Source organism: Xenopus laevis, chromosome 2L (genome assembly GCF_017654675.1).
Source record: "Xenopus laevis strain J_2021 chromosome 2L, Xenopus_laevis_v10.1, whole genome shotgun sequence".
Classification (NCBI taxonomy): Eukaryota; Metazoa; Chordata; class Amphibia; order Anura; family Pipidae; genus Xenopus; species Xenopus laevis.
Window position 1 is genome coordinate 18,397,757 of NC_054373.1, and position 11,614 is coordinate 18,409,370.

Sequence of the window (11,614 nt, forward strand, 5' to 3'; positions counted from 1 at the left end):
AATCCGTGGCGGTGACACCAACTCCACTGTCGTTGTTGAGCCACACATTCCCTGCTTCCCAGCCATTACCAAGTTCACCCAGTGGGCAGTGTAGGTGACATACCTGCCCTGACCATGTTTGGAGGACCATGCGTCAGTAGTCATATGGACCTTTGGCCCAACACTAAGTGACAGAGATGCGGTGACTTGGCTCTGCACATGGTGGTACAGGTGTGGTATTCCCTTTTTTGAAAAAAAATTGCGGCTGGGTACCTTCCACTGCGGTGTCCCAATTGCTACAAATTTGCGGAAGGCCTCAGAGTCCACCAGCTGGTATGGTAAAAGCTGGCGGGCTAAGAGTGCAGACAAGCCAGCTGTCAGACGCCGGGGAAGGAGGTGACTCGCAGACATTGGCTTCTTACGCTCAAACATGGCCCTCACAGAAACTTGGCTGGGGGCAGATGACTGGGAATGGGAACTGGTGGTCAAGGTGGAAGGCGGAGTGGAGGGTGGTTCAGACGGGTCAAGGACAGCAGAGGTAGAGCAGTAAGATGCTGGACCAGAAGGAGGGTGGCTTTTAGTTTGCCTGTTGCCTTTGAGGTGTTGCTCCCAAAGTGCTTTGTGCTTGCCGTTCATGTGCCTTCGCATAGAAGTTATACCTATGTGGCTGTTGGGCTTCCCAAGACTCAGTTTCTGACTGCACTCATTGCAAATTACAACACTTTTGTCAGAGGCACACACATTAAAAAAATCCCACACTGCTGACCTTTTTGAAGCTGGCAATCTGGCGGTAACAGTAGAAGTTGGCGGCATTGGCGGCAATGGCGGGTGCGTTGGCCGGCTGACCACAGGTGCCGATACATGTTGTTGCCCTACTGTTCCCTGCGAGCTGTCCTCCCTGCTTCTTCTAAGTCTTATTCTCCTCCTGCCTCTCTGACTCTCCGTCTCTCCATCTGAACTATCCTCCTCTTGCTCTCTTCTACTGGGCACCCACAAAACATCAATCTCCTCATCATCATTCTCCTCAGATGCATCAATTTCTTCTGACAGCTCACAGAAGGAAGCAGCAGTGGGGACCTCCTCATCACTCATTATGTCCATCTCTGTTGTGTTCTCTGCCAGAATTAAATCTGGTGTAACGTCCTCATCTCCTTCATCTTCTTCTGCCAATAATGGTTGCGCATCACTCAGTTCAAGAAACTCATGTGAAAATAACTCCTCTGACTCCAGTGAAGAAGGGGCGCCGGTGGTGGAGGAAGTGTTACGTGGGGTGGCCATAGCAGTGGAGGATGAGGATGTTGTGGTAAAGTTAGAAACGGTAGAGGATGGGGTGTGCTGTGTAAGCCAGTCAACTACCTCTTCAGCATTTTGGGAGTTCAGGGTCATTGCCTTTTTAAACTGGGCAATTTCCTAGGGCCACAGGATAGCATAGCAGCACGGCCCCTAGTGCCTCTGCGTGGCGGCCTGCCTTTGCCTGGCATTATTTTTAAAACAACAACTCAGGTGGTGTTTCTGGAGACGGTATTATTATTGATATTTAGACAGTATGTGAACAAGCTCACACAGCTAGGTGGCAGTTGTTTGAAAATGAAGAACACACTGGACAAACAAATTGAAACAATGCCTGCAAGGTCAACGTATACACTACTACAGCAGTGGATACGGAATATATTATTGCTGCTTGAAAAACGTCACTCAGGTGGTGTTTCTGGAGACGGTATTATTATTGATATTTAGACAGAATGTGAACAAGCTCACACAGCTAGATGGCAGTTGTTTGAAAATGAAGAACACACTGGGCAAACAATGCCTACAAGGTCAACGTATACACTACTACAGCAGTGGATACGGAATATATTATTGCTGCTTGAAAAACGTCACTCAGGTGGTGGTTCTGGAGACGGTATTATTATTGATATTTAGACAGAATGTGAACAAGCTCACACAGCTAGATGGCAGTTGTTTGAAGAACACACTGGGCAAACAATGCCTACAAGGTCAACGTATACACTACTACAGCAGTGGATACGGAATATATTATTGCTGCTTGAAAAACGTCACTCAGGTGGTGGTTCTGGAGACGGTATTATTATTGATATTTAGACAGAATGTGAACAAGCTCACACAGCTAGATGGCAGTTGTTTGAAGAACACACTGGGCAAACAATGCCTACAAGGTCAACGTATACACTACTTCAGCAGTGGATACGGAATATATTATTGCTGCTTGAAAAACGTCACTCAGGTGGTGGTTCTGGAGACGGTATTATTATTGATATTTAGACAGAATGTGAACAAGCTCACACAGCTAGATGGCAGTTGTTTGAAGAACACACTGGGCAAATAATGCCTGCAAGTGCACTACTATTGGTGCACTACTATGAAGAACAGCAAACAGCACTGTACACGTTAAAGAACAGTAAGATAAGTAAAATAAAAAAAAAATTATATGTATATTAAAAAAAAAAAATTTCTCGGGTTGGTGCTGCTGAACTACTAGGAGCAGCACAGTAGCACACCAGTCCCACTCCCCAACACTGCTAGACTAATAGCACTGGGCTCTTATAGTAGCAACTAGCAAAGTAAAAAAACAAAAAAGAAAATAAAAGCAGTCCTTACAAGGACTATTGGGTTATTACAGCAGTCAGCAGATGAGATCAGAAGACATCAGTGCCCACAGCAGGCAGCTACATACAGAGCACTGCAGTAGAAGGTAGATTACTAGCCAGCAAAGCTACCTAACCTAAAATGTCCCTCAAATCCCTGCAGACTTCTGTCCCTCCAATACAGAGCAGTATCAAGTAGATTACTAGCCAGCAAACTTACTATCAACTGTCCCTCAAATCAGTGAAATCACTAACAGCTCTCTCCCTACACTAGCTCTTCCAAGCACACACAAGCAGAATGAAAAAACGCTGCAGGGCTTCAGTTTATATATGGAAGGGGAGTGGTCCAGGGGGTGTGGGGGTGGTCCAGGAGGGAGAGCTTCCTGATTGGCTGCCATGTATCTGCTGGTCTGGGGTGAGAGGTCAAAAAAAAGCGCCAGGTAAGGCGAACCCAAAATGGCGAACGTCGCGCGACGTTCGCAAACATTCGGCGAGCGCGAACAGTCGATGTTCGCGCGAACAAGTTCGCCGGCGAACAGTCCGCGACATCCCTAATGTCTGAGCATGCACTCTTGCAACTTTTTTTCTGGTTGAGGTTTTTAGGGGGAAACTCAAATTTTTCGTGGGGGAAAAAAAGCTGTTAAAAATCCAAATCCAAACATATGCCATTTCAAATCTGTTGAGGTCATGCAGATGTCCCTGAAGTTGTTTCTTGACACTGTGATATGCTCTGGATATTCCAATCAGGTGTTTCATCCTATGAATTTTATAAAATCGGGTTTCAAATGGTACAAATTTATGCTCGATTTGATGCAAAGTTTTGGAAAAATAATTGATAAATGAGTTAAATTCATGGGAGGGAGTTTGTTCATTTTTGTTTTTATAAAAAACTGAGATTAATTAGAGTTTTAGTAAACCAGCTCCTTAGTCATAGGAATATCCTGTGTTCTACTTGTATTTGAATAAAGATCTACTGTTAGTTTACTTTACTGTGTCTGTATGTGGTATTCTGCCTGCCAAAAATTTCTTGACAATATTAAAGACTACATTTCATAGCATTGCAGAATGGGATATGTGAAGTAAGACATCAAGATTTTTGCATAGATATAATTAACTAAATGTTGGTATGCAAATTTACAAACAAAAAGTATTATAAGGCTTATAAACCCAATTTCTGACTTCAATACCTTTCTGACTTCAATGCACAAACAAGAATAACTATTATGAATTTTTACACAATTGGTTTAAAGCCAGGTAAGAATGTCTGTTTGCTAGAAAGGAACATCTAATAAGTGAGCTAAACAAAGCAATTCAATGTTTTCCCTTCATTATGTTTTCTATAAAAAAAAAATAGAGTTTCTATCTCTAAAAACTATATGTAAACAGTTGATCTGTATTCTGTTTAGAGTACTATTGTTTTATGGCAATTGGCAATACAGGTTACCTCTAGAAAGAGAATCATATGAAAACCAGAATAAATATATTACGATGAATACATAATTGGGTAATCTACTGCATATAAAAACATTTCTGATAGTTTAGAGCACGGTCAGAGGAATTTGGCTTGCTTGCAGTTCTCTGTGTTGGTTGCATCTCTTGGAAAACTAATGTACAAGTGATGAAAATCTCCTTTTAATACGAGTATACAGTATAACAATTAGTTAAACTATGGTCTTGCACATGTTTTGTCAGATACATTTCAAGGACAATCTGTATTTTACAACATATATTTACAAATGTAGAGCTACAGATATATGCTGATATTTGTATGTTATGTGATTTATAAGTCTCAACAAGGATAGATAAATAGTGATGGGCGAATTCACGGCGAATTTGCGCGATTCGCTGCCAGCGAATAAATTCGCAAAACGCCTGCAAAAATTCGCCCGAAAATTTTTTTCGGCCGAATTTTTGCAGGCATTTCGCAAATTCGCAGTGAATTCGCCCCTGGCAAATAAATTTGCCCATCACTATTTATCTATCCTTGTTGAGACTTATACATCAGTCAAAAACGGCCGCCTGCGTCAAAAAAACGGGCGCCGGCGTCAAAAATGAGACGCCGGCGCCGTTTCATGAATTTTTCGCCTTTTCGCAAATTTCGCATGAAATTCGCACATTTTCCGGGGAAGCGGCGCAAATTCGCCCATCACTATAGATAAAGAATTTTTAATGACAGGTCTAGACAACATTATGACTGAGACAGCACTCTTTTGCAAGCTTGATTTTAAGTGCTTCATTTCTAAAAATATTGCTTACTAAGGTGTGCTACAAAGGCTTTTCAAGAGGATTGTTTGGTGAGTAGGTAGGTGACGTAAAAATTGGCAACTGCCTATTGTAGAGAGAATTATAGTAGAAGGAAAAGCACCAACTAACATTGTATCTGCTGCTGCTCATAAGCACAAAAATAACAAGTATTATGAATCTCTGGAATCTTATATAATTGGTTTGGTTCGATAACAAAGAAAAAGAACATTTTGGCCTGCTAAATAGTCAACAAAAAATGAGCTCAACAAAGCAAGACAATCCTTCCTTAATTATGACAACTACAAAAAAGCTTTTATCTCAAGCTACAGAATACTGAATTGTTCATCTATGGCCTTGAAGTCCCTTTGTACTTTGTTCATGCCGTAATCTGTTTTTGCAATTAAGAATATATTCAGAAGAACAGTTTTTTTTTTTTATTTACATAAGGGGGATGAACAATGTAAAATATAAAAAAAAAGTGTTAAAATGTTTGCTCATAAATTGCCTCTTTTAGTGACCTAGAATTAGAATTTTAAATTCTAATATGGGGAGAAATGTGGGAGCAGAAAAACAGTTAATTTAACCTGTAATACTGATAGCTACAGGTTGGTAAAACATAACCAAAATATAACAATTTATTTGCATGCCTGGAATGATTTATTCCATTTGTAAAAATATTGTTTTTTTATCCTAATTTGCAGTAAGGACAATAATTCAGAGGGTCGTTAGAGTTCAAGGTTTCTGCTGAGTTCTAACACCCCACAGAGCAGAATAGTGTGAGAGACAGGATAGTGCTGATCAGTGAGGAAAAATTCTAACTACTGTGAAACTGCTGAATTCCACTGTTCTTTATTTTATTATTTGAGAAATGTGTCCTGTCCTGTTGATCTAAAGGTGTACACTCCATTTGCAGGACATCACATGACAATCAAAAAAGAAACAGCTTGCTGTGTTCACATAAGGAATTGTAGCGGAGTTGTTGTCTTGTTCAAAGTTCTGTTATGCTCTATGGCTTTCATGCTTTATGGTTCAAATCCTAGATATTCTTTGATATTATTGGTATTTAAATAAAAATAAAAAAGCACTTCCCATGAGATAGATAGCACCTGTAAGAGGTACCTGACTGAACAGAATTGAGGAATCGCAGGGGGCATGTCCGACCATGGTGGAAAGCATACTTCTTTCCTAGGAGCTCCACTTCATTGGTACAGAAAACCCCAATAATTAGCCTCTTCGTCACCCTAATATTCAACATTGGGTTCTCACCAGCTCCAGAGACCAAAGGAACATGGCCTGAATGAAAGACGCACTGGACTCTAAGATGGCACAGATGACGAGGATTCTCCACACTCCTCATCAGCAATGTCACAGTGGTATGAAGGCTCTCCTCAGTGCTCCTCCACAGGTCAATCCCCTTCTCAGCACTCACAAGGGCCTCAATCTGCCTACCTCTCTACTGATCAACCTATATGCACTGATTTAGACAATGATCCAGTCACTACCTGCACACTGACTGCTCACTTAGTCACATTACAATGCAACCTTACACCAGCCCTCACCAAAGCTGTTACTGAAGTAGTCGCAGTGGATATCCATACGGAACTCCATGCATTAGGAGACTGTACTGATACATTAGAATCCACTACTGATGATCTCATACACAGACAGTTGAACCTGGAAGAAGAAAATACAATCCTCAGAGAGTAGTTGCAGCAGCTGTGTGAAGACCTGAAATATTGGTCTAGGAGGCAAAACCTTTGAGTGCCGGGAGTATCAGAAAATACTGTATCCCATCGCAAGATATTCCTAATTATCTAAGGAGACTTTTATTTAAAAAAATATGCCTTGCATACTCCCTGATCAATGGAAGGTTGACATCGCTCACTGATTCTTAGGCCAAAACCCCCTCTGACCAAACCTCCAAGGGACATAGTAACTTGCTTATATTATTATAAATAGAAAGATTTAATCCTCCTCATGCTTGCTTCAGTGGAGAAATCACCTACTTAAACCATCCAAATTTACTGATCTCTCACCAATTACCTTGGCAAAACAGAGAGAACCAAAACATTTCACACAGAGGCTAAGAGACAAAAAGATCTTTGGGGTTCAAACTGATAGCACATCACCATGGTCAGACACTGTTTAGACACTGTTTACACTGCAAATAATTCACTCAATATAAAATTGAATTCCTGAACCAGCAAGTGTATTTTTTTTAGTTGTAATATTGGTGTGTAGGCACCATCTCAGGTCATTTTGTCTGGTCATGTGCTTTCAGAAAGAGCCAGCGCTTTAGGGTGGAACTGCTTTCTGGCAGGCTGCTGTTTCTCCTACTCAATGTTACTGAATGTGTCGCAGTGGGACCTGGAGTTTACAATTGAGTGCTGTACTTATATCTACCAGGCAGCTGTTATCTTGTGTTAGGGAGCTGCTATCTGGTTGCCTTCCCATTGTTCTGTTGGTAGAATGCTGGGGGGGAAGGGAGGGGGATGATATCCCTCCAACTTGCTGTACAGTAGTAAAGAGTAACTGACGTTTATCAGAGCACAAGTCGCATGACTGGGGCAGCCCTGAAACTGACAATATGGCTAGCCCCATGTCAGATTTCAAAATTAAATATAAAAAGAATGTATTTGCTTTTTTTAAAAATGGATTTCAGTGCAGACGTCTGCTAGAGCAGCACTATTAACTGATTCATTTTGAAAAAAACTTTTTTCCCATGACAGTATCCCTTTAAACTACAGAAATGACTATTCAATATCTTGGTACAGAAGAATAGCCTCTATAAAAATGTCTATAATTCCCAAATTCCTATACCTTTTTGAGACTTAAACCATTTAATTTCCTCCCAAGACACTAAAAGAGGTTCAAACTATGCAAAAAAAGACACATGATTAACAAAAGGACACTTACAGCCCTGGTCTACTTTGGAGAATTGGGAACACCTGAGCTACAACATAACTATAAGTCGAACAATCTCCGCCAATTATTGACGTGGTCACACTGGAACCGGCACGCTTTGGGCAAAAATTAAGCTGCAAAATTCTCTCCCTACCACCCTAATGCATGGATCTAGTCCACAATGAAAAAATCCAAGCCTCCTGTTCTAAAGCTGAAGTCAATGGAACATGCTTTGAAACTATGGTGGAAACTCAGTTTAAATACAAGCTAACGTGTCATCCATCACTACTGGTTTCTCACCTAGGCCTTTCTCAACTTTTTTTTATTTAATGGATTTTAACAAATTAGTACAATAACCCAATTTATGTTGGAAGAAAGCCATTAATATTTACTGTGGAATAAATGGCAGACCATGTTTTAATCAGATAAAGACCTCTACTCCACAATTAAAATCCACGTTTTAAAAAATGCTATGCAAAGTCACCATATATATAAATTAATATTTTATAGATATAAATCCACTCGTGTTCATGGCAATCATAGGGGCATGTTTATGCAAAAACTAATAAATATGATTTACTGATTGCTGTATATAAGAATATAATTGCATACCTTAAATATTTGTCCTTATGGTGCAGCTTATCATAAAAATTTGCTTAAAGCTCCATAATTGTAAAACACATACTGCATAAAAGACCGGACTAGAATTTGCCATAGCACAAGCACAAAATGCATTCATGTTTTTATGTCATTCATTTCCATGGATAACACAAAGTCTAGAGATGCATAAAATATTTGCTGCATTATATATGCATTATTTTCTCATAGAATAATGTAAGCTCCTTTGTACATTGGTGAAATTGTGCTTTCTACTTGAATAAGTACAGGGAATTACATAAAAGTGAAGGTCAGAATGATTCTTAGCTTTTTGTCTACAATAAAGCTATATAAATAGAAGGTCTAATTTACAGTGACTTTTTCACCATTTTCAGGATTATTTTTCATGGCAGTTTTATAAATATGCCCCTAAATTGAGTTACAATATTAATTCTCAGAAGGATGAAGTATAAGTCAAACTAGTCTGAGAAGAAAGGGAAAAAGATTTACCCTTGATGCAATGGACAATTGTGTGTATGCATGGCTGAATTTATGTGTGAGGCATGATGATTGACATGAAAACAACTTTTTGCAAAAAACATGCTGCAAACAAATGATTTCAATCAAAAGAAAGAAAACAGGCCTCTATTTGCAAAATATTTGCTTCCTGCATTTTGATATGTTTTTTTAAGTAGAACAGGTTTTTAAGGCCAACAGTCCCCTTATCTCTACAGTTTCTGGCAATAGAAATAACAAAGTTTAATGAGGCTGCTCTACAGGAAGTCAGAAAGATCCTGGCTGGAGATGACACTGCAACTGCTTTAGAGTTAAGTATTAACAGCATCTGAGGTAAAGCAGATTTTCTGTTTCATGGGATCTCTTGAAAGTTGCCAAATTGATCTGAGCACTTAAAGAAACTTGGTGCTTCTTAATTTCATTGCCAGTTGAAGATACCAGATTAGAATATTACATCTGGTGATTTTGAAAGGCCTCATGCCTGCTGTTTGAGCCTGTAATTAAAATTCCACTACATGACCTTTATAGTTATGGAAAAGAAACTTTATAGTTATGGGGAAAAAAATCTTCACTACTTTTTCATCAGTGAATGCAATACACTGTACTGTATTACACTGTAAACACATTTCATTTACATTATATGCTTAACAGATAAATTACTTGAATCATGGTTTACAGTACTTTCCTGATAGTATCTGTTCAAACTCACATAACTTTTGATTCATCTAATTACCCAAATTCCAAAGGACACACAACAAGGAATTTCAATAAATTGAGATAACTGTCTTTTCACCATTTATCACCATTTACTGTATGTTCTTTTAGAACACAAATTTGCTATAATATTTTTCTATTATCTGTAATGTTTACACAAGTGCTTATTTTTCATTATTTGTTTTGCTAATGGAAATATTAATAAATTAACTAAAGTTTAATGCTGTTTCGATAAAGGCAGCAGTGCAAAGTCTTTTTGTGCAGTTTGTTTCAGTGTGTATGGTGTATGTTATACAGACACAGAATACAGAATACTCTTATGCACCCATCATTGCTTTCCATAAAAATAACTTTGCGTACATATTCATAGACAGACTTTATATTTGATATAAAAACTTCCCAATTGAAGAGAGTGTGAAAGGTGGAAGTTGGAGACCTACTTTACATCGGAAAAGTAGTAAAGGGGCTGTGTCTATTTAAAACCTGTATGTTTAGAGATGCAATATTATGAGACTCAACTATTTAATGTAGGGATCCATAGGGTTAAGTTGCCCTATGGTCCCCACATGGTTAGAAATCCCCTGGTGTGGCCAGCTAAGAGTTGTCTCTGTGCAGTGTGCTCTGGCAGATTCCTGATTTGGCCTGAGGGAATGTGTGAATTTGAGTAAAGATGTAAGGGCCTGAGTAATTGAGAGGCACATGGAGGGCTTGGGGTATGGGAACCCAAGCCTTGTGAGCTCAATAATGGAAGGTTTAAAGTGCAGAGGCAGTCGTGAGAATGTGACAGGATCTGCCTGTGGATGGATTCAAGTATAGGGGGTATTGTTGTGCTTTCATTGCATTGTGTGCTCAGCTTGGATTTCTTGGTAGCCAGGCTTGAGGATGTGGAGACACTGTGGATGCTTGTACCAGCTTTGTGTGAGCCCCAGTGAGTCTGCCTGCAGAGGATATTGAAAGGCTACAATGTGTATCCCTTGTGTGAGGACAGGTGTTATCGGTGTGCCTGCTACATGAGAGCAACTACCTCTGTCCATCAGGGAAGGTCTTTGGCCCGGTAGCACTACCTGGGGAAAGTTAGGAGCTCTTGGGGAAAAGGGACTGTGACTGTCTTTATCCACCTGGAGTGGAGTGTGGGAAAGTGCCTGGTAAGGACTTTGCCAGGATTGGGACTTACCACATGGGATCCCTAGGGCAAGGGTATTATTGAGATTTGTATTGTAACTGCCATTTGCTTCTTTGCTATTTTCTCTATCCGTATATAAAGTTCTATCTGTCTTACTGCAACTGTGTGGTTAATTAGTGTTTCCTAGTGGGGTCACCCACAGGCGTATCCCCGGATCCCACCAGATAGAGGCACTGCCATTGAGAGAAAGTCAAAGTACTCTTTCATTTAGCCAAAGGGAATCAGGACCTGTGTATGGTAAGATATGATGATGATGATGTGTATCCTAATATAAATGGTGGCCAAGATAGGGTTACATTAATGTACCAAATTACACTGAAGCTGGAATTAATATTAAAATACTGTTGAGTATTGTTACATTGATTGTGTATGGAGTAAAAATTCCTTATATTGACCTTTTTGATACAACTAACTGCTAGTTAAAGTTTAACTGTATTATTACTGTGAGTAAATGATGCTGGCCCCCAAGTTGGTGTAGCATTAGACAGTGGCACTGGCATGAGGACTTTTCTCAGAGTCCTCAGGAGCCAAGGGTTGGTTTTTCCAAGAATTCAAAGCTTTAAATAAAAGTACTGCAAAAGTTTTACATAGAACTTCTGCCTTCTCTACTCCCTTATGCCTTGAGTTGTGGTTCAGAAATAATGAGTGAAAGGTGAGAAAACCCTTAATTAACTTCTAAATCTATTATAATCCTGGTTTGGAAGTAGAATTTACTGGATTTGGGAGTAGGTGACACTAACACTGACTGTTCCAGTCACAGATATTTTAGAAAAATTATTTTATGCCGTTACTGTATGGTGCTTTTTTTAATTGAATAAGGGGTGAGATTGATACAGCAATCAAGTCAATGAACATGTGGGAATAAGTTTGT